Source organism: Venturia canescens, chromosome 7, assembly GCF_019457755.1.
Source record: "Venturia canescens isolate UGA chromosome 7, ASM1945775v1, whole genome shotgun sequence".
Taxonomy (NCBI): domain Eukaryota; kingdom Metazoa; phylum Arthropoda; class Insecta; order Hymenoptera; family Ichneumonidae; genus Venturia; species Venturia canescens.
In genome coordinates, this window is record NC_057427.1 from 9,031,100 (window position 1) to 9,056,285 (window position 25,186).

Sequence of the window (25,186 nt, forward strand, 5' to 3'; positions counted from 1 at the left end):
AAATTTATTCTTTAAAAATATATAAGACGATATAAATTTTTTTAGATTTTTCTACCACAGCTCGCGAGTAATTGAACATTGGAGTTCACGTGTATAAGCATAGTTTTACATATATACAGTAATACATTTCGTGCATAAGAACTTCGATTTAACGCTCAATTATTTGATAACCATGTGGTAAAAAAATTTAAAAAAAATTGTCATCACCAAATTTGATCAAATTCTGATTATTTTGATTTTGTGATCGATTCTCCTTGATTGATGCATACAACATTGTGCAATTTTCCACGAATAGCTCGTGATGTAATAGCATTGAAACATCAGCAAATGCTGTATGCATGTTACAGAGAAACTCGAGCCTCGAAATGGAAACGAGAAAACTATCACCTCAGTTATTTCAGAGTCTGAGGAGTTACGCGATGACGAGAACTATTAATAATATTGATAATCCTGGTGGCAGTTGTTGAAGGACAATCCACGTCCTTAGAAATGGTTGTGAGAAAATCCATCGCCGTTGTGTGTCAGAGGAGAGAAGTGAGCTTATAAGGGTTTTCGAGTATCTTCGGGGACTAGGCGATATTATGGCTGTACAAATTCAGTATAGAGAATTGAGAAAAATCCACATTTTTCAAAAAAAAAACACGAAACAATTGATCAACTTTATCGAGTTGCTGAATGCGTGATTGAAAATCTCATAACTCCATCAAACCACGATATTCTATTTCAAAATATATTTTCATCGAACAAGACCGAGCTCAACTTGCGTGTACAAAAAATCTGCGTACAGGTTATCAGCATCGAATCAAGCGTTTCGCGAGATTTCGCCACAAACATTGACTTTTGAGAGAAAAAATATAAAATTAATGAGAAAAATAGTGGAATAAAAATGAAGCTGACGAGTAATGAATTCGGAAGTTCGTCGGTTTTTATCATTCGGCATTGTTTCTCTGGTAGTGAATTTATGAATCGTCTTTGAGTGTCTTTGCTATACAGCGTGTCATAACGCACCGTACAATCATGCTTTCGTGTTTCTTTTCTTATGAAGTTGTTGGATGGGCGAGTGACACTGGAAATGTTAGGATGAGAAGAAGAGAAGGAAAACGCTAGTTATAAAGGGTCGTGATGAGAAGAGTCGGGCTCAAAGGGGTGGGGGAGGTTGCGAAAGAGAAAGAGAGACAGCAAAACGAGGGGGGAGGGGGCGGCAGCGGCGAAGATATGATGTGTTACAGTCACATAAACGTGAAGATGAAGAAGCAATTATTCTAATGGATGCTTCAGGGTGGGTTTGAGTCTGAGACAAGTGCGGTAATCCATGAATAGTAACCACGAGCTATATCGTTTGCTGTATCCCTCAGACTAGCTAGTGGTTGCACGATAATAGTACAACCAACACGAAGAAACCTCTCTCTCTCTCTCTCATTTTAATTTCTCTTTTTGAAATACAGGGCAGGAGAGCGATTTCTCTGTGTGAAGCTAAAGCAGGTTCCACGATGTCTTTCCGTCTCTTTCCGCGTATCCAGGCATCTTCTTTCTCTGTCTTTCTCTCGCTCGTTCGTGCCTGTTAATATTATGCTAAACTCGGTAATCCTTAAATGCTAGCTCAGCTCAGCTCGGATATACACGGAATATCTTGAATAACGAAACCACCCTCTCCTTGTGAGCTCCAAGGGCTAGCGCACACACGCGAGATGGGAAGGTTGGTTGGAGGGTATCGAATCGCAGGGAAACGGAGAGGGAGATAGAACTGCTAGGAAAGAGAGGAAGGTGGGAGAGGGAGAAGGCAAATATTAGTCAAGTTGAATGGTAATAGGAGCGATGATGTTACGGACATTGCGCCAATTCTCTCGTGGGCCACGATGCCTCTCAACCTTGGTTGCGCCATTGGCCCGACTGCTTTCGAATCTCCTCGAATACTAATTGAGAGAGGTGCCAGTGAGAGGTCGCTCGAATTCGATCGGGCGAAACCACCCCGAGCAAATCTCGACGGCGATGCTATTTTGTGACGAGGCATTTCCGCGAGGTACGAGTCGGCGTGAGCGATCCTCGATTCGACTCTCCTTCGATGTTCCTCGGAAGAATATTTAAAGCGTTTCTCACTTTCGCACCCTTACACAAGATTGATCTACGCTGATGGGAAGTATGAGTGCGCTGAATTGTATCCCTGTTTGTACATTCAACGCCTAATAGTTGGTTAATGTGGCAAACAACGGGGACCCGGTGTCAAATCCGCTTAAAGGATAAGACGATGACGCTTTGTGTTAGCGGCCTTGTGCTCGGATCATCGTTCCTCATTATTCTCACATTCATTCACACTTAAGCAGTGAGATTTTTGCAGAAAAATAATAAAAAGCTTAATTTGCCAGCTCTCGGAATCGATTTTTTCTCTCGTTTTTCCCTCATTTTTCAAGCGTTCGTTTACCCGTGAAAATCCCAACCATTTTTCGTTGGGAATTTAATCGAGGACAAACAGAGAATAATGTTGCGCATCGAGTTCTGTGTCACGTTGTTCACATACGATCTTATAAGCTTCGTGAAAATCCGGTTAAATGAAGATAATGAGAAGGAAAATGTTTTAATATAAAATGTCAGTATCGAATATTTATTAGACCTGGATTATTTAATTTGATTTGCTGGCGAATCATTTAACGAAGTTTCGTGGATAACGAAGTTTATTCTCAAAGTAGCTCTCATCTCGATTCGCTTAATCGAATTTTCCTTAAAAATGTTCAGCGTTCGTTGAAAATTTCATTTCATTAAAACTCGAATCCTTTGGACTTGTTAATTATTAAAATTCCACCGACTCTTAAGACGATGGATCAGTCGGTAATCACACCTCGATTTTTTGAAATTGAAACTCTTTGACAACGTTCGTCCGATTAAAATAATAAAAATGTCATCGTACGCAGCACGATCGCAAAAATCCGATGACATTTTTATTTTTTCGATCAGACGAACGATGTGGAAAAATTGCCCTTTCAAAATTTGCAGCTATCTCTCTCGCACTCACGTTTGTGATTACCGACTGATCCATCATCTTAATCTCCGAACCGAAGTCGCGTTTGTGCCTCGAACGATCGAATCGAAGTACAAAAAGTCGTTTCCCGAAGTGATTAACAATTTTTTGGTTCTACCGATAAACCAGCAAGTGCCACTTCCCCGGCGCCACTTCTCCAACGACTTTGTTCCCAGCATTAAAACATCGACGAAGAAAATAAGAGCAATGACAATAAACAAGAACGAGGTTACGTATTGACAGGGAGAGCGACGTGCAAGCGCACGGCCTTCTCCGTTGCTCATAGGGGGAGACCCGTAGCGGAGAGCTTTTAGCATATAGCACCGCGCGCGAGGGTTCGTGCCACCGATAAAGCCCGTCTAAGCTAAAAGAAGTGAAGGAACCGGAGAAAAAACGTTGCACCGAAGGGGTGGGGAAAAAAGACGAGAGAAGCAAAAGTCACAGTGAAAAGTCACAAAGCAGACACTTGTATGTACATCACCGGGTATTACGATCGTTGGAGGATAAAGTTGCGAGAGCCTCGCCGCCGGTTGACGGTCGGAGGTTGCGCCCTGAGAATAAAAATACAAAAACAATAAAAAAATAATAATAATAAAAAAAAATAAAAACGAAACACGATAAAAAAACTAAAAGAAAATGATGAAAAACAAAAAAGAAGAACGGGAGGAAAAAAATGGGAAGTAATCACAAGAAGACGTTGGGATAAGTGGGAAAAGAATGCTCCGTTGGTAGGGACGTCGCCCGGTCGTCCGGACGCAACCGACGAACGAGAGGAACCGAGATGAAAAAGGGCAGGGAAGTGAAAGAGAAAGAGAGCTGGAAGGAAGGATTGGAGGGAATTGAAGAGGTGAGCTCGCCGCCGCAGCTGGATGTATCCTTGTATCGTGGCTCTCTTGTAATGCCACACCAAAGCGGCCCTGACGATGCACTTAGGAATATTAGTAAAGCGCACGCGAGCCACGGTACCAACCTCGAGACGAGAAGAAGCATGCTTTACCTTCTGCTTTATATACATATGCTACGTACACACGCATACATTTGTACGTACAGCCACACGTCTGTTCTACGATGCTGTATTACCGCTATCTCGATCCCAAATATGGGCAGTTCTGCGTCGAGTTAAACTGCTTTAATGGCAAATTGAGTCGGCGCTTCGTTAACGCCTTTCGAACGATCGGTCTGCCCCGACGAAAATGATAAATTACTGCTCTTTATAATCCTGGCACCATCGAAACATCCTTAAAAATAGAACGGGGATTTGACACTTGAATGACGAGTTGGAGAAACGTTTTTGAACTTTTAATCAGTCTGGGAAAATAAATGTAAGACAAATTAATTCGACGACGGGGATGCGAAGACCTCTCGTTACTTCTCAACACGATTTTCACTTGGATACATTTTTTTAAATTTCGTACTATCGGTGTTTGATTTCTGGAATTACGAGATTGCGAGTCAAGAGGTTGTCGAGATTGTCGAGTCGCCAAAAGTCCGCATACCAAATGATGTCGATAGAGAAACGCCCCAGCTATACTGAGAGTACCATTTCTCCTGTCGATTGTTGATCCACCGCAGGAATGCTCCATCTGGAACGTTCCGGAAGTGAGTTCCGCGTCAATACGAGTTTCGTGAATATTTTCATGTGCCGCCATTTCCTATCATTTAACGTCCATTTTGAGAGAATAATTAACGATTAGTCTTCGAATCGCTTTTCGAAATATTTTCATTCGCAGGATTTCGCAGCTCTGCTCCTAACGCTCCATTCGATGGTCGAACTCCACTTCATCAAGGTGTGAAATGACCAGTTTAATCTTAATGACCTTTTCCCATGATGCATTTGAAATTCGGAGTAAAAGTTTGCGAATATGAATTTAGCAACTTTTGATGTCTGGGCGTACGTTCACTGCTGCGGAGCTAGTCAAACACTTCACGTGGAGAGAGGAACAAGAGTACCAGTGAAATTCAGACAGATTATAGTAGCTCGTAGAACAAGTTTGGAAAATGATATTCCTGCTCGCACGTTATTATATAAAATGGATTGGGACATTCCGACGCAAAAAGTCTCGGAACTCGTGAAATTTTTGTTTTTTTTTTTCAGTGGAGACTGGAGCCAATTACTCGTTCCGCTATCAAGCAAATTCGCAATTCTCGATCTGGTGCGTTCTTTTAATCGGGGAAATGATTAATCCACTTAGCGAGTATATTTATGTGGAGATTATTAAATATTCTGGTTAGTGTAAACTGGCAATTTATTTTTCCATTTTCTCAACAGCCATTCTGTCCACGAAACGTTTCATTGCAAAAGTAAACAAGTTTTGCGAAAAACCTTGGGCATTTGAACGATATAACGCTCAACTTGCTGCGATTTATTTTTTAAATTTATCCTCGAGGCTGGATGAAGTCTAGAGCTGAAATTTCTTCCTCTACGATCAGGAAACAAATGATTGAAAACACTCTTCATCCGCCAGGTCAGGCCTGCGCTGAGTGATCCGCGATTGTGTTTTACCATCGGCGTATAAAATCGTGAATTGGACGAGAAGGGAAGATTATTTTGAAAATTCGTTACACGTAAAATAGCCCATACATGAGATTTTTACAAGATCGGAAAACTGCGAGCATGGAGAAGTTCGTGGCTCGGAATCTCATGGCTGTGGCGTGTATGCGCGCTGCTTCGCGCACGAGAAGCTTTCAGGGTTTTCATTCTATATCCGACAGAAGCTTCTGGTCTCTCTGTTGCTTGTCCGCGTATAATCACTTTATCGGTATGCTTTTTCTCGTATTTGTTCATGCTCTAGCGAAACTCTCTTCCACATAGGTTATATGTGAGTACACCGTGGGCGAGATGAATCTTTTGCGTTCGAAGATATTAACTCGCGAGCAGGCCGGGATGCAAAGCGCGCTTGTAGCACAGTCACGTTTTACGTCGCCCTGAGAAATATTTCAGACCATTTTCAGACCTGTTTTTCTACTTTCCAGAGCTTTTAGCGAGGGAAAACCTTTTTCGGAATCTCCCCAATTTCCTTCCCCCCGAAGAGCACATTTTTCAATATCATATCGCTTTAAAGCGCAGGCGATTAGAAAAAAGCTTGCTGCAAATGTCCCGAGCAAGCTCGTTCGTCGCTGAATAACGATCACTGCCTGAGTATCGATCCTGTAAATTGATCATTCGAAAAATGATAGGTTTTGTCCCAAGGCTTTTTCTATCTGCGCTCGACTCCACGCGTCCGATGTAATCAGCGATTAAGGGGCGTTTAAAGGTTATTGTTTATCGTTAAACAGCCCTGGAGCAGAGATTTTAATTGCTTAATTTAAGCCGCTTCATTTTCGAAGGCCATTATTATTTGACTGGAAACCGAAGGCTCGTCGAGGGAAACAAGGGATAGTTATAGGGAGAGGATAGCGCGGTATCCACACGTACCAATCACATTTGACACTTGACCATCGTCGTATAAAGTTTCAATCCCTTTTCCTCCTTCCGCTCGCCATCCTCTGCACGCCTTCACAATTTCGCGACTACCCTCGCTCTCCAACTCGTATGTGTATACATTATTATAATTATCCTATCCTCCTACTGTTTTCACAGGAACCGTGCCAATTAGTGTAATGAGTGCCCGGATAGTAACGCTCTCGATATTTAGTCAACCATCAAAGGGCCAATAACGGCACTACTCTCAGGTTATTCTCATCAAACAATGTGCGTGCACTTTCCATAATGCACCCAACGATCATTGAACGAAACGCTTGGACAAGCTTCAGTCTGAATTTTCGTTTACGGCGACTGCCACTTTTCGTCGAGATAGTGCAATATCTCGATATTTTATGTGTCCATTGGCTCAGGAGGAACATTTCTCTTCCTGTCTCATAACCTACACGGAGAGACTTTTTACGAATATTTCCGATGAATTTTCTAGATAATTTTTTTGCTATGTTGTTGAGCAAAATTCAGTGCGGTAAAAGGGAAAATACGAAACTATGCAATTTTTCGTATAGCACAGAGAAACGACTGCTATGTTATCTCCTAAATTTTCATCAAATCATTTCATTATTTACTATGTTTTTTATCAAAATTCGCTCGGTGTTCATTTTTGATATAGTACAGTGCGTTATTTACTACTGTGGTAATGGTTCTCCAAACTTTTGCATTATTTGACACACTCTGTAGCGATTATTATTATAATATCGATGTTACTATAAAAACATAGTAGTTTTTGCTATAAAAAGTCTCTCCGTGTAGTATTTTGCATTTCGTTGTTTTTTTTTTGGTGGAAAATCAAACTACATTATTCTCGGTATTAAGGGGAAATAGGATTTACATCTCCTCGCTTCCAGGGTTAATGTTTTTTTAATTAGTTCACTGTTCGTTGCAAAGACGTCAGTAATGTCTCCTTCGAAGAGGTAAAATTTACAGAAATTCCCATCGAGAGTTTATGTTTTTCAACGACGATTCGTTCTTGCTTGCCCGAGGATGCTTTTATCCTGACGTTACTCTCGTCGTAATGCGACAAATCCCAGGAAAATAAGAGTCCTTTTACAAAGATGTTTACACAAGTCGCCATAGAACTGGAAATGTTGAGATCGTGGGATCGTATTGTTTTAAATACATCTTTAATAACGAGTCAGCATAAGAAAAGTTTGCTTTTACTTTCGACTCGCTATGTCGAAACATCGAGACTTACAAAGAGTTTTTATTCTATGGTTTTTGTGGATGGTCATTCGAGATCTCTTCGTTTTTTTTTTATTCGTGTATTTTGTTATATAAAAAGTTCATAATCTTGAGAGCTGATATAACTCGATGAAGTTCTGTGATTCGTTATGTATTTGGGGAGGGTCGAAGTGAAGCAACAAACATTCGTGGATTTTGCTCTCACACAAAACGGTATGATGTTCAGTGGTCTTGTTCCGATCGTAGTAAAACTATACTTTATCAGAGAACCTTGACGTTGCATCGATTCTTGACACAAAAGACAGTTTTATTGGCATTTTACTCTAATTCTAAGGTGCTTTGACAGCAGGTTAATCTTTTTATTCCTGTTTTCAGTTTCCCTCTTCAAACATAGCTCCGATGAAAATTCCTGGAAGAGCTTCAATCGAATGTAACAAATCAACTTTCCAGCAACAGCGAAATTCCTCGAAAAGCTATTGAGATACTCCAACATGCAACTTATGAATGAAAACGTTTTTAACGACGTATCTGCAAGCGGTTCGAACATGAAAAGTTCTCAAGAGCTTCGACTACATGAGCCAACGCGACAAGAACTAACGGGAAAAAAATCAATTAGAACTTCCGAATACTTATCCAACCTGCCACGAGTGATGTAAACATGTTCGAGGGTTAAAAAATCAAGCTGTTCGCAATGATTCGTCTCCGGATACTACCCCGTGTCTGCGTGAGAATTGAAAAATGTTTGTAAAACCTATTTTCGATGTCTCTTAGACGAGAATTTTCTAGAAAGACTCCTCAGAGCTGTTTTTTCATAATTCTCTTTTTGTTTCCAGTGTCTGGGTGCCACCTCGGTCCTGCTTACAAATTTGGAGTTTCGAATGGAGCTTGATTTTGTGGGGCCAATGAGAGATCGTCGTTACGAACTCGTCATTAGAAAAACTCACTAATGAAGGAGTGCATAATGTGAAAAGTTATGCCGAGAGTTTTGTCGGTTCGCTTCGTCTCGGGATCGCAGCAGTCTCATCCGTGATAACCATTTCATAGATACAAATGAGATCGGAGGCTTTTTCAGTTGGAATAAATTCGATGATATCCGAGAGTCTGAGGGAAACTCTTGATTCTTTAATAATCGGTAATAATGCTATATTTTAATGGCCACTGTATACATTCGTCAAGGCTCTTTGGCCGATGGAGAACGGAGAGACGGGAGATGAACTCTGCAATATAAGATCTCGAGTGGTCACAGCGAGGGAGAACGAGACCGGGAGGGAGAGAGCAAGAGGAAGGGAGAAGAAACTCGAGGTTTTTCGCTCGCTTGGCAATATAAGTCACAAGCGAAGAAAAAGCGAGTTCGATGGGTTTAGATCTTGAAAGTTTCTACCTACTTTTAGTCCGAAATCGCTCTACAAACTTCCGATCAAGGATATCGGTCAACATTGGATCATAGAGTTTAAGCATCGCGGGGACCAAGCGGTTTTACTCTCGAGATACCAATAAGTACGAAATATATTGTTCGTCAGAGACCACTTTCGTCGGTCCTTATATTTGTTTTGTACTGCGCGAACCTTCATTTTATAGAGAGAATACCTTTAATACCTACGTTCGAGGGCTTCTCGTTGGAATCGATATCGCAGCTCATCGGTCCAGCATCATTATTTTTCGTATACATCACAAGCTGCTTTTACCCGCAGCTTCGCTCGCGTGGTGATTTGAAAAAATTTTCCAGCAGGAATGAGACACCGAGACCCTTGGGAATTCGATGTTTTTCCTGGAGCAAAAGTAGCCTATTTTACTCTTCGTCCTTTCAACTAACTCTATACCAAAAATCAAGTCGATTCGTTGTTTTGTTAGGACGTCAACGAAGGAAAATTTTTCGTCTAAAAATACGAGTACTCCTGTGAATCTCTCTTGGGAATCAGATGTTTTTCCTCGATCAAAAGTAGTCTGTGTTACTCTCCGTCCTTTGAATCAACTCCATGCCAAAAATCAAGCAGATTGGTTGCTTAGTTGGGGCGTGAAGGAACGACGAACGAAGGCACTTTCTCATTTATAATATTAGTTAGGATTCGATCGAGAAGTCGTTTGTCCTCAACGCATGATAGCTCGAGCATAGATTTTAACCCCCACAAATATGAGCCTCGTGCACACAAGTGTCGGGCATCGGTCGATCCCGGCGCGCAAGAAGTCGAACGAGCAAGAAAATGCGAGAGTTCGAATCGAGGAGCCTTCTTATCATCCTTCCAAAATGCCTGAATAATTTCACCGATGTGCTTGTCGAAAAGTACGTTTCATATCCGTATATAATGTGAGTACTTTTCAAAAGGTTCCGCTCAGCCCGGTCAAATTGCATCGCTCGGGAAGAGTGAGCCGTCGGACCGTTTGTCATGCAAATGTACTCACGCCCGGGCAAAAGTAGAATGGTAATTCCGAAGGACGAGAATAGAAAAAACTACTTATAGCTATACATTTATCGGTGCAGAGTGCACGTACTCGTGCCTGGACGCGCGCGTGTGTGTGTGTAATCGTCTTACCTCCGCTGTGGCTGAGACGCAGGCTGGTTGAGCCAACGCGAAGGCGCGAATTTTCATTTTTTCATTCATCCGAACTTGGAGAAGTTTCGAACGGAGAGCGTGGGATGATGCGAGAATAAAAAACTGGCAGACCTAGAGCCGAAGTGGCAGAGTTCGGTGTAAAAAATTGTCTAGCCTTCGCGAGCGATCTCGAGCCAGTGAGCGATGTTCTTTAAGGTGCTGTGACCGCGTCAATTGTTCGTTTGGATGAAACACCAAACAAGTTGGTCCCCTGAAACAGTTTGGACTCGTGCGTGTAGTACCGAACAAAGGAAATTTCTCCCCTTAACTCCGCTCTTTTCACAGCACAAGCTTAATTCGTGCTGCATGAGGATGAGCAGAAAAACGGCGAAGAAGAAGTTCCATCGGTCTCGAGTGTTTAGGGAAGATCGGTAATGGCTCGAAACGAGGTGAACGCGTAACACACACGCCGCCCGCTCGTACACTCGAAGTACGACATTAAATAAGGCGGAGAGCAGGGCTCGGTGTTTGTGTTTGATGTGAAGCAAGCGAGTTAAACGTTTGCTGGCTCGTGTAGAGGTGAAATCCTGAGAGTTGGGGAAGCTTGAGAGGGCAAGAGCCGGTTGATTAACGAGCCCGGCTTTCATAGCTATTACTCGAGCTGCTATGGTGAAAAGTAGATAGAAGGAGGAGGTACGAGGATAGACGAGGTACGACTCCAGTAGTTCCAGGGCTCGAGGAGAACCGCCGGATCCCCCAAAACATTCGGGAGAGCGCGGCACACCAGCGGAGCACACTTTGCCCTTACGTCTCAAACATCTTCGTACGTAACATTATTTCCCTCATGCTCTTATATATACTTTGTGGTTGCCTTTCCCGCCCTTTCTCTTATACATCTTCCAGTATAGAAATGATCAAATCGAGTCAGCGAGCGGGGCAGGGGGGGGGGGGGGGAATGTCTACAGTACTTTTGCTAAATGACCTCGCAGTCATTTGCCGACTTTATCGTTCCCGTATGTATATCCTTGATTATATTCCTCGAAAGTAAGTTGTGACGGTTCTGGATCTGTCTTTACGTGTGTGTGTGTGTGTGTGTGTGCGCGCTGCTGGGGCTGTGTGTGTGGCTCTGTGCGTTTCCTCGAGATGAGAGAGCCCCCCCGGTACTCGCTTCTAAGATCGTTTCGACAAAACGAGAAACGGCAGAATGGCTGATCAGAGCAGGAGAGAATAAGAATAGGAAAAAACGTGGTTTGTGAAGTCAGCCGAATTATTTGACGATTGGTATAGATCAAATGTAAGTTGACGATGATGAAACGAGACGATGATAAGATGTATTTGCATTTTAGTAGCACTTCTGTCTGACTCTGCGAGATCAACTTGTACCAGGGGGGGGGAGCGTACACGTGTACACATATCTATATATCAATGTACAAGAGGATGTGTATTAAGGTTAAAATTGTGTGAGTTTCTCGTGCGTTGGTGAATTACAGAAACGTAGACGTGAGATTCTGTGCTCTCTGGCTCAGTGGCGGCGGCCACCGCCCCTTTCGTGTTTCTCTGCAAACGGTCGTGCTATTCATTCGCATTCTCCTCTTCTGACTCTGTTCCAAATACTCGACTCGCGCGGTGATCCCCGCAACGGCACTTCTCTCAGAATATGTACTTTGCGCGCTATTTTCAACGGTTTTTCAACGATCGCCTTCTCCCTTGCTCCGTCCTCCTGCCTCCGCGCTATGTCTTTCTCTTTTTTTTCGAATCTTCACATTTCGCGTCTGTCCGTATTTCTTTTTTCTGTTTTTCTTCCTTGCTCTGCTCGATTCCCGACGAGGGTAGTTTCCGTTATAACAGTTACAGCCAAAAGCTTCGTTGACGGAATTATCGCGTGGGTGGATTTCCGAAAAGAGAACATTTCCTACCACGATTGGGCTGCACGCGATCCATAAATTGGCTCCGGAGCTCGATCAGCTCAGAATTTTCCAAATAAATTGAAATCTCTTTCAGATTTATTTCCTCTCGAAATTCTTTTCGCGCAGCCCGGTGAAAGTTATGGCAAAAAATATGAACAGGATGCTTTCAGAGTTATAAGTCGTGTGCGCGAATGCTAAAAGTTTTCCAACGATCCGTGCGACTCTGCTGCGGAAAAACGATTCGGGAGTCGAAGTCCTCCGACACACAGATCCATGCATCCTTCGAGACCAAACTGCTCATCGCGCTACACAGTTCTTGCCCTTCCTTTGCTGCCGAAATATTCATTCGATTGTCAATCATCGAACTGTCGGATTTTAGAGATAAATTAATTTTTTTTTGGAGAAATTCATCAATATATTTTCCACCATTTAAGGTGGATCATCCCCGTAGAGTCGTATTTTATGGGTGTCTAAATTCGGTCGATTTTTACTTCCTAATTAAAGATATTATCACTCCAAATTAATGTCAGAGTTATTCATTCAAAACTGTGATACATTTTCCAACTTATTTTTTGGCGAATTAGATGTGACAGGAAATAAGCAAATGCGAGGTTACGAGTGCTCATTTTACCAATTCCGTTCAATCTTTAACGTAATTTATGTTTTTACTAGTAAGACAATCGTCTCGAATTTTTGTGCACTTCTTCATAAACTTCGTAAGTTCATTCGTTATATGGAAAGATAAACGATTTTTTACGCATAGCCCTTATTTGTGCGTGTTTTTCTCCATTTTTAAAGACGTTTATTTAAATAACCAATAAGACGAACCCTTTAAAATTCAATATTGGCGTCAGTCGACTACTCGTTGAAACTCTGTGTAAATTTCAAGACTTTCTTAAGAAAATCGTTTCGTGCACCTTACTAATGATTGGCAACTTCGAATGCCAAAAGTAATCATGTTTGAGGGAAGCTCGAAACAGCAAAAATCCTTATTTCCACATTTCTCCAACCGTTAAACAAACAGATAAAAATACAAGGAACGATAATGGTAGATGGAGATGGGTACAAGTTGACGATCGAGTTGATGCGATATGGGAAACAGGAATGTGGTGTAGGTTGACATGAGAGCCGATTTCCGTTTTCGCTGCCACTCACAGAAGATTCACGCGCAGGGGTTCTGTGAAAACGGGCGGGTAAAGATTGAATCGCTCCTTTGGGACGTGTCTCATCGTCGGAGCGAGAAACCGGGCCAGAGGAGAGGAAAAGAGTGAGATGAAGGTACGGATTGAAGCGCGATGGAGAAGATACCGCGCCGCGTTTCAGACCAAGTGCGCATCGAATGAACGATAGGACGAACTACAACTTTCTCCCTTACTTTTATATATCCGACTCGTACGTAAGTGTGTGCGTGCATGTGCGTCTTCATGGACCTTCCCTTTGGCTGCCTCATTCACTCCGATCGCGACCATTTGGTTTTCTTCCCCTCTGCCTTTTTTCTCGCTTTTCTTTACTGGATCAGTTGACTTAACGAAAAGCATATTCGATAGAAAACACTCCAGCCTCCCCTCGCCCTTCGTGCTTCCCATATTCTTCTCCATCTCACTCGCTCTCTCGCTCACTTTCTTTCGACTTTTTGTCACCTCGGGTTTTCGAGCTCGAAGGTCGAAGGTCCGAAGTGTTATCGAAGTCATATACTTGTCCGATATGGATGAAAGAATCATTCGCAATGTTGTCGAACGCACGTTGAATTCTCAATAGACTTTTTCGCACCGCTTCATCTTGGGCTTTTCCATAAACAACTTGGAGATCGTGACACTCGGAAACCTTCCAAATATTTATGGAAAACTTACGGCGATTTATAGTTTGATCTCTTGCTCGCACTAACGCCGAGATAAATTGAGGCTTCGGACTGTTTGATGTTGCGTTATGAGATCAACTAATTTGTCAATGGGGTGCTTCGGAGACATTGTCGTTTTTCGGTAATCAATTTCCATCGGATGTTTCCTTCGAAAAATCATTGTAATTTTGTTGGATTTTGACGACCCAGGTTTTCTATACTTTGAGTGAAAATTCCTCAGCATCAGGCTTTCGGCTACAGCGATTTAGCTCTTTCGCTTTCTCTCCACAGGAGCATTTTTACTGGTTGAAAGTCTGCGAACGAGTCGCAGTAACTTAAGCCAAAGTCCTGCGCTCTTTTCGAAGGGAACCGAGGAAAGCTCGCGCGTATTGCTCGAACGCACGCGATACCCGTTGCGACTCAGGCTCGAGGTCCCAAGCTCCCAAGAGGTTCTTTGAGAAAAAGGATCAGCCTAAAAATGTTCACTTCACTGTCGACTGTGCCATTTACGTGAGTACATATTGCGCGAAAGTGAGCGAGGAAAAGAGCTCGCTAAAGTGGGGCCTCGGAATTAGACCGTGTAAGGAATGGTTGATGGGCGTCTCGCGGCCCTTCATACCTCCGAAGGGGGGCGAACCATTCCTTTTATGGGACTATGGTTTTACGAGTCTATTTAGCCCATCCACTCCCAAAACCCTCTGCCTGCCACGTCACACTTACCTTCAACATTCTCCCAGGCTCCGTCGAGTATCACCAGCCCCCGCGAGCGCCACTAAACTTGGATGATAGTGACGAACAGACTTCGCATGAGCTGACTCTTGTTTTCGAATTGTTTTCCCAAGAGATCCTTGCTCTCACTTTCACGTCAACTTTTCCTGAAACTCGTGTCCAAGCTCTGTCCACCCACGTGTCTTTCTAATGAAAATATTAAGCTCGTCGTTTCTGTCGAACAAGGATTTCCGGACATTATTTGAGGGACTCCAGTGTGCCAGGTTCTGAACTTATTTACTCGTTTTTTTTGCAACAAATAAACGACGAAGATGAGCTTATCGTCGGTCTTGATTATTTTTATTGTAAACTAAGTTCAAGAACTCCAAAAAATTCCTATTTATCATTCGATTCCGTTTGGCTTGAAAAACCTGCTTCTACTTTTTTTTTGAGTGATTGACAACCGCGTTTTTTTTAATTTCGAGCACTCGGAAGCGCCGTCCGGTCGATCTGCCGCCGGAGCGGGTTTCACGTAAACGATTTTGTCTCGCTAACACGATCTTCCCCGGCTCGCGCGAGTTTTGAGGGAGCGAGAGGGAGGGAATTTTGAAGAAGCGACGAGAAAGATGGGAACGGATCTCGGAAGTGGAGTGTATAACCGGGAGGATAACGGATCGCAGTGTCGTATAGGATCGATTGACAGGGGAAAGGCAGTTTGAGAAACTGGGAGGACATAAAGGAGATTGGACGAGGGTGCCACTGTGCAGCGCTCACGAGCACGAGTGAAACCCCATGGGTGACTTCCGCATGGGGTATTCTTGCTCGAATCACGAATATCCATTTCCCAACAATTTTCCCTTCTTCTGTGGTGCTCGACGGATTTTTTGTTGGATAAATGTCCACTGATTCGCGCGCAGCAGTAATTCGAGCCGAATTCACTTTTGTTTCTCCCTTTCGAAATTACGTTTCGGAGTTTCCTTTCGGCTGTTAAAAATCGTGTAAACCGATTTGTTCTCCAATATAGCCTCAAAATAATTGAGGACAAAGACAAATCGGAATAACCTACTCGGAGAGGAAGCCGAGGTCTCACAGGAGGCTCGAAACGCAACGACTGAGGAATGCGGGCTTTCATTCCGAAGAAAACAGACGTTCGCTCATTTATCCTCCTCGCAAAGTTTCATGGGCGTGGAATTTGGCGTGAAAAATCGCACGACTCGCACATTTTTTCAAGCTTTTTTGTCCTAAGCATAATGTCGAAGGGAAAATACCGGATAAATGGAGTTTTACGAGCTGAGTCGGAAGACCTCGTGTGCCACGTCATAAAGCCCGCTGTATCCACTCCGGCTCTACTCTCATCCACACCTCTCCCAGCTATATTTATAAACATATGTGTCTTGTCTGCTTCGTTCTCGATCGCTTTTGTGCATCCTTCTTTTCCTCTGGATAGAAGAACGTTGTCAAAGGTGTTAGCGACTGCTTGTGCGCCCGTGGAAAACGTTATGAAATGAGATGAGAAGGCGATTGCATTTTCAGATGAATTTTCCGCTTACGGTGAATGTGGAAAAGATAAATGAAAACATCAAAGGTTGTCGGTGCGGTGCTTCCTGTTGAGCTTCCTGCGAATATTAATGGCATCATTTGCAGCAACATATTCGATTGCCATTTATAAATCATGTTATATTTATGGTGAAAAATCGTTGCAAATGTATTTTCATTGGGTTTATTATTATTTTTGCTCCGAACGAGCTCGAACATCCGACCCGACGACATTCTAATTACAAAGTTGCCATTTCAACGGTCAATTTGAAAAAGTGCACTTTCGAAAAGAGCGACGACTACCAGAATACATTTGCATAACGAATGCAAGAAGTTTAACAGCATTTTACAATTCGCCCGGCTAAACGAGCCTTCCGAGCTTTGACACATTACGTTCGTATTTTATTGACGACTGTTTTCATCGGCCGGAAGCGTAGCGCCCATTAAAACTTGATGCATTCATGAGCCATTATTTTTGAGAGTCGAGAGATAATTCAGCGATCGATAACTGCAAGGGGAATCACTTTCGGACGCGATAAATTTCCTTTTCCTGTTCAATCCAAGTGGAAAAAGTTCAACGTGGTGCGATATGTATTGAATGAGAGTGGAGAGTCGAGTGTGAAATTCTTCATTGACGTATGAGCTTAAAAGCGGAGCTACTCTATAGCGTGTGATCATGCAAGCTCGTCATTTTTACTTTTTACATCCAGGAGTCGCACGGCTTGAAGTAGGCGACGCCACTTTTTGTAGGCTTTTCTTTGTTGACATAAAATAAATCCGACCTCGTTCCGCATGCCCTCCCGTACGTTTGAAACGTCACGCAAACGACGCCGAATAAGAATCGCGCCGCGCGAGGCGCTCCGTGTGTTTTTTTGAGTTGTTTAAATCAATATGTCAGGCTGCTTGAATTTTTATTGATAATCGATATTTATTCGGTACAAAGACTGACCTGCGAATCACAGGCTCGAACCTCAAAAAGAGAAAAAACGACGCACACACAAACACACACACACACACACAAAAGATGGAGGGAGAGAGAAAGGAGGAGAGAATCCTCGTCGGGAGCAGGTTATACGGTCGAATGTTTTTCGTTTTGTTACCCAGATACCGGAGCGGTACAAGCTGCTTTCGCAGAGAATACACTCGCTGTATCTTCGTTTTTATCGATTCATTTTTAATAACTCTCTCTCTCTCCCTCTCTACTATTCGTGTGCGTGTGTCGCGTACGAGTTGAAGCTGTGAGGTAGAAATGAATTTATGGAAAAGTTCGTGACCGGATCGGTGTGGTGGATGTAAAACCTGATTGAGGGCGACGTATGCGAAACGAAACGGAAGTTCGTTCTAAAAATTCAGCTGGAAGGTCGAGCGCCTGGGTATCTTTGCATAAAACTTCGCGTTTCCACTCTCGCCCGCTGCGTGCAGGTGGAAGTTATTATTTGTGTGTTTTTTGTTGTTGTGCAGTTTGCTCTCTTTATTTTCATTCGTTTTCTCCTTTCCTCGTTTCGTGTTTCAATAACAATTTTGCTCTGCAATGATCGCGAAGCATCTTTCGCAGGGAGCAGCAGCAGCAGCAAGACGGAAGCGAACGTGTGTGGTCGTGCATTTTTGTAACTATATGTAGCGTGGCTCGTTCGAGCCGGGTCGACTTCGCCGCTGCCGCCGCACCGCCGCATGAGCCAGCGAAATTGAAGCGAATTTATGGAACTCGGATGCTTCCGTTTCTCGTATCCTGCCCTTTCTCTCTGCCCTTCTCTGCGACTGTCGTGATCGAGGCTGTAAACCGAATGACGTAATTGGACAGCTTCGTCGACGAATATGCGTAAACATGTGGTTCACGAATTCCCTACGAGTCGGCAACAAACCTCTTCCTCTATAGAACAATTGGCTTGAATCTTCGTGCCCGTATAGATCAGGCTTTAACCAGAAGTTTTGAGGTCACTGGGCGCCGAATTTAAGGCTTTATGCGTACACTTGCAGCGGCCAAAAAACGTCATTTTCTTCATTTTTTATCGAAGAAAATAAATGTTTATGGAAAAACTTTGAACGACGTTCATCAGTAGATATGTTCGTGTACTGGTACTTCAGTAGCACCTTTTTTTGGGCATTATTTGTGGTGGAAATGATAACTAAAAGGCTATTGGTCCGATCCATAGTAAATTTGTACCACTTATTTATTATAATACTAGCTTGGGCCCTGACGAAAGATTTGTAAAAATTTTGATTTATAAAAATGGCGAGAGTTTTAACGAAAAAATCGTTTTTTGAGGTACTCAATTTTCGGTTTTTTTGTTAAAATTTTTTGTTTCCCTACAAAATACAAAATCCTTCGTCCAGGTTCAAGCTATCATTATAATAAATAAGTGGTATTAATTCCGTATGGATCGGATTAATAGTTTTTTAGTAATCGTCTCCATCGCGAAGGTATTTTTCGAAAAAAAACGATTCTGAGATAATCGCGTTTAAAGATTCGAGTACGCGCACCGGGCGGTCTCCGATCTTTATGAAAAAAAAAAAAATTGTCGATTTTTCCCCTCATCGCAAGTGTACACAACGCCTCAAATTCGCTTCGCTTTTTTATCGCTCCGAGAGTTCAAAAATCCAATGAACCCTGTAGAACAGAAAATTCGTATTGTCATCGAGTCCATCACATCGTCATTAGAATTGAATTACCAGGGGCGAGTCGTGTTAACGGCCGCACAGTACATTTGTTGACCGCACAAAGGTCGCGCCAAGAGTGGGTACTGGATGAGAGTTTCCCTCGAAGCCTTGCCGGAGCACAAACTCTGAGCGGCTTCCCCATGCTCCAGAGTATAAATTGAAATACATTTATGATTGTTGTGTGGTGTTCCATTGCGGTCGGGTATAACGGGCAGTTAAACAACGTTGCGCGCGGCGAGTATATACTCCACCATCTGAAACGAACACGGCTCTCTCGGCAGAGCTTTCCGGATTTGTATCGTCCAAGTACCGTCCGTTATCGTGCGTATCTCCACGGCCACATGTTTGTTTCGTTTCTCGTTATTTCGTTCGCTTGTCATTTTTTATTTCTTTCCTTCTTTTCTTTTTTCACTTTTTTATTCGTGATTTTTTTCATTCCGTTGTTAAATTTGAGACTTTTTGCACTTTCCGTTACGCAGTCGTAATTTTGAAAATATCGGTCAATTGGCTGCACTTTATTTATAAATGGTATTATCGAATTGTCTCGATCTATCGAGAGACCGATGGACCCGAATATATTTTTACATGAGAGACGATCTTCGTAGCTATTTCTTTGCGATGAACTGAGGAGGAGAACAAGATTTTAAGGGGTCTGGAATAATTAGGATTTTCGAAAAATCGATTATTTCTTTATTGCGTTTTTCGAAAGTATATACATATTCAAAAGTGTCATACTAAAATTTTATAAAGATCCAAAATCACGGTTTGGACGGCCAAGTCCTCATCAAAGTTTTACCACATGCTCTTTATGCTGGCTATAGCTACAGCGCATATCATACGAATTCTCGAATTTTTAGTGGACCTGTTGTTTTCTGCAAAAAACGATGAAAAACGTGCTTTTTCGTAGTTTTTGGAAAAATGGCCGGGATTTTGTGATGTTTGAAAAAATAAAAAATCGTCTGATACCCGCTATAGTCTATAGAGTCTAAAACCATTTTTATTATTTTTCTTCGATCATCCATTCCAGATATTTAATCAACAGCGTACACCCATTTTTTTTTGGTCCCGTCGTCTCCCAACTTTTTCCGCACGAAAACTGCGTAAAATAAAACTAAAAAAAACTTTTTTGTGTATTTTAAGAGTGTATTTTTTAAGCCTAACACTTTTTACATCCATATTTATCCAAATTTGTGAAAATATTTTTTTTTGCCCGTCTAATTGGGGTAGACCCCTCAATTCGGCCTTATTTATTTGGTTAAGCATGTAGAGAACGTCGATAAAAAATAGTCAGCGATTCGGTTTTATTTCGAGTAAAATTTCGTCCGGACAAAGATAATGTTTCGAGATCAAGTTCTGAGGAATCAATAGCTAACTTACCCTTAACATCTCTTCATCTCATTCATCAAATCGATTTCGAAAAAGGTATTAACAAATGGTGGGGCGAAGCATTTAGGCCAAAAGAACAGATATGTAGGACAGATTTCACACACACAAGAACGCACTTTCATTGCCCCCTTCCCCACCATTCCTCTCTCTCTCTCTCTCTCTCTCTCTCTCTCTCTCTCTCTCTCTCTCTCTCTCTCTCTTCCTATGACGGATATGATGTTGCCGGAAATAGCTGTGTGATTTCCTGTGCAATCCATGCGCACGTAATACCGAATACAAATGGGATATGGATATACCCTCCCGGACTAACTCGTCCTCCTTGTATCTTCCACCCTCTGCTTCGCTCTCTCTCTCTCTCTCTCTCTCTCTGTCTCTCTCTTTCTTTCTCTCGTCCTTTCTCCGTCCCGTTCTCTCGAATGTACAGTAGTGAATTATGTACGTGGTTTTGTACAGGAACACAAACGTGGCATTACGGTTGTGTACGTAACCGGCGTCAAGTTTCCACTCTATATCCACGCTGTTCGGCGTTCATTATACATGTATGCTGTTTTTCTCTGCATACCATCAACGTATACAGCAACTGAAATCCGTAGCTATGGTAGGACTAACCGGAATCAGTTCGTAAATCGTTGATACTCTGTTCTTTTATTTTTCCCTGAAAATAAATCATAACGTGTACTGTAGCGACTTAAGGTTTTCGTTGTCGTGTTACAGAACGTTATGAAAAGTAATGAAAAAATGAGTATTGTCGATGCTGCGTGGGGGATTTTGAAGAGGAACTTTCCACGTGACCATATATCGTATATTTGGAGACTGTAAAAATAAACGTAATGCAGGATCAATTCTCATGACGTTGAAGTTTGCTACGTTGGTGCCCAACGAAATGATGTAAAAAGCTCTCCATTAATTCCAGTAATTCTCCAATTCTGTGACCTACCTAATTTCCAATTCGTAGCTTTCCCGTCTGCACCAATGATTCTGAGACAATAAAAAATAAGCGAATTACAAATGTTATTTTCATCAATTCCGTTGGAGCGTCCAACGTTCTCATTTATCAACAAAACTTCGCGAAAGCTTTATCATTTTTCAGAACAATATACTTCAACCTGGACAATAACGAGAGCCCAGAGAATAAAATAGACGCGTAGGAAGGAATGCTCCGAGTTCGAATTTTTCCGTAACGAAGATTTTTTTAGATAGACAACGAATATGCAGCACGGTGCATCACGGTTGCACAAGAATGTTTATTAAAACTAAGAGATGCAGAGAAGTCATACACCACGGATCGAGAGCAAAGGAAAAACAGAGAGAATAAAGAGGCGGGAGCAGAAAGTAGAGTAAAAAAGTTAAGTCGCTGTCGATTACAGAGTTTGACACCTGACCTATCGGCGGGACGAGAGAAGACAAGCTCGAGAAAGCGACGAGTTCCTGTCTGACTTTTGCTCTCCGAGTTTCGCCGTCGGTGTACCTCTCTCGTTCATCTCTTCCATCTCCCCCGCTCTCGGTCCTCGCTCCTCCTCGCCCTTTTCGCTCCGCTATCTTGCTCTCGGTTGGTTCACGGTTAAGGGTGTGGGGTCGAGTAAGTGAGCCGGAGAACCGGATAACTTGTCGCCAGCAGCACTCTTCCTGGGCAAAGCCACTTCTTCACCTCTTCCACCGCTCCTTCTTCCGCTATTACGTATAAGTGTATATAGCTAAAGATATACTATAATAATATAGTAGACTGCTCCCTACGTAGGTATGTATAGAGACGAACATATATCTGCCCTTCTCCGGTGGTGCCCCCATCCACGAGAGAAGTTTCTACCGGCTGTAGGACGCTCCTCTCGATGAGCAAACGCTGGCCTGAACGATCTGTGAACACAGGGGCATGGGAGAGGAGGAGCAGACCAGTGAAAAGAGGTTGGCAGCGCGGCAGGGAGAAGGGGAGAAGCAGGAGGAGGTTGAACGAGCGACACGAGCCGGGAAAAGGAGAACGACAAATACACACTCGGGTGTACGTGCATAGACACAGGCAAAGGGGCTCGCAGCACACACAGAACTTCTCTGGAATTTCATTAGCATCGGTCGCCAGCTCGCTAAACTGTCCAAGTCTACAGTTCCATCGCTTCTTTGCGGCAGCGCCCCCTGGCGGATTGGTACACTGTAAAAGTATCCGCTCTCTGCTCCCTCACGTGCGCATTCGTTCTCGTTCCATCTGCCTCGCACCACTCTACATCTACGTTCGCCCTTGCTTAGCACATGTGTACTTTTACCAGCCACACCGGATGTATAATATGAAATCAACTCGATCGAGTTTTCGGATAAACCCCTGAAATCACAACGAAAAGCGAACCTCCTGCTTTCCTTCGCTGCGAGGAATCGACAGTTCTCTCTCTCCCTCCCTCCCCCCCCCCCCCCCCCCCCCTATCGTTCTCTCTCTTTCTCGCACTTTTCTCATCCCTCTTTATGTACTACTCTCCTCCTCAGTGTCTCCAGATACCAAACTACTCCGCGTATCTCTCAAACGTTTTCTGTCGACCAGTTACCAATTCATAGTACGAGCAACGTCGAGACGGGAACCTGCTAATTAACTTTCCACGAGTACACACATGGTATCCAGTCGCCAATTCACCTTGCAGCATTACTATGTAGATTGAACAACCACGAGCTCTTCTAGAACGTGGATTATTACGTGGTAGACTTATTATTCGATATTAGAATCGGTGAAACGTTCATCGATTATAAATTTCCTTGTCTGCTCTGGGCCTCGGTGAATTTTGTCCCGAGGAAATATTCCTCGGCTATTTCGAATATTCTCTGGGATCTGATCTCGTTATTTTCATCGCTATAAAAGTGTTTAGTAGCAACGATCTTCCGCTCGATGATATTTACTCGGATCGAAGTCAAATAATCATGCATTACTGAGGAACAGTTGATTGCTTTTGCTTTTATATAATACAAAATATTTATATTCCAACTCCTGCAAGTTCGTTAAACGTCGCTAGCAACGCTGCATAATTTGTAGGAAACACGAGATTGATTAAATTCAAATGCGAGTTTACTATTTCGGCACGCAAGTTAATAGTCGAATTTCACTGCGCAGCCTTACCTTGATAACCTTTCGCACAGCTCCATCCATTAAATCTCCAGGTGTGGTGATTGAACCTTCAGGATTTCCATGACCTGCTGCCATCTAATTACGCCGCGGTTGCTTGCGCGGTGAATAAAATTATTAATCGGGTTCAATGAAATAATAACATCAGCAGAATAATTGAACTCGAGTAGCGAAATTTAATATGCTACGTGGAGCCATCGCGAGATTACAAGCGCGGCTTCAACATTATCGAAATAAATAGGCCCCTTAATTTTACAACAGAGAATAACATTCCGCTTTCAACAGTTGGTATTGATTTATTTCCTAGTTTTTCATCAATTCGTTACAACGATGCCCGTGACATTTTCTGCTCTTAATTTCATCACGAAGTGGTGAAAAGTAAAAAAACGTTTTGGAATTAAGGTAGATCATGCCCGTAGGATCGTACTTTATGGGCGTCTAAATTGGGTCGATTTTTACTTCCTAATTAAAGATATCGTCACTCTAAATTATTGTCAGAGTTATTAATTCAGAATTGTAAATAAATTTTTTCAATTTATCTTTTGGCGAATGTCCCCGGCCACTATAGTTTTTATGTAAAAAATAGTATTTGAGAGCGCAAAGGGAAAACACAACTTAATAAAAAGACAGAAGACTGTGACAGAGGAATGGGCCAAGCCAAGAAGAAAGTAAATGCCGAAATAAGCAAATGCGAGGTTATACGAGTGCTCGTTACCAATTTCGTTTAATCTTCAACTTAATATATCTTTATTACTAGTAAGACAATCGTCTCGAATTTTTCCCCAGACCTTCATTATATTCTCCATTGTTATTGGGTACTTTTTCATAAACTTCGTAAGGAGTTTACGAAAATTTCATTCGTAATATGGAAAGATAATCGATATTTTTCTTCATATTTAAACACGTTTATTTAAATAACCAAAAAGACAAACCCTTTAAAATTTGATACGCGTGTCAGTCAACTGCCCTACACAGTTTTAATGAAAACTCTGTGTAAAACTCTGTGCATAAACTGCCTTAGGCAGCGAGCTAATTTGAGCGTATCCGAAAGTTGAAAGCTCTTGATTTTTCTATCGGAATTCACCCCAAAATGTTTATACAGGAACAGACGACTTTGTTACGTCTGTTTACGCGATATGCTGATGAGCGTAAAGTCAGAGAGAATATAGAAACGACATATTAACGAAATAACACAATAACGTCATAGGCAGATGTGCGTTTGGCATGGTTTCGTGTGTATTTTCGCGTCCGGTCCATTCTCTCGTGGTCCGACATTCCTCTCTGGTTTTCCATCTGGTAGATGCTGTCCCTCGCTCTCTGCATAGTATATGACCACACTGACAGTGGCTGCGGGCAACCGCGTCGGGATGCCCACGGATCCTTAAACTCAGTTTAACCGAGCACACGCTGGGTTGGGGAATCAAACGTTGCGGTAAATCTCCATGTACCCTTTACAAAAGGGTTCTTCGATTGAATTTCCACCGACACAGGTTAGGCCTCTTTTCCGGCATTTCTCTTCTACTTCCTGTCATCTTGACTAAAATTATATTTCATCAAAGAGATTCGTTCTCGGTGGCTCTTTGTTTGTAAAACCGGTGAAGGGAGGAGGTTCGAGGAGCAAATGCAACGTTTTCGGTGTCGCGTATTTCATCGTTTTTCAGGCAAAAATGGAAAATTATTTTCCCCGAGTTTGGCTTACCTTTGGCAAAAGATGGGAATTACGAAGCAGCTTCAACTCTTAATAATTAAGTTTGCAAAGATCCTCAGAAACGCCGAATCGCAATTCGCTTGAACGGTCAACGTTGAAGTGGAAACCGAAATTCCTGCTCGCTCTCCTCCCTTAACTTGAGTAT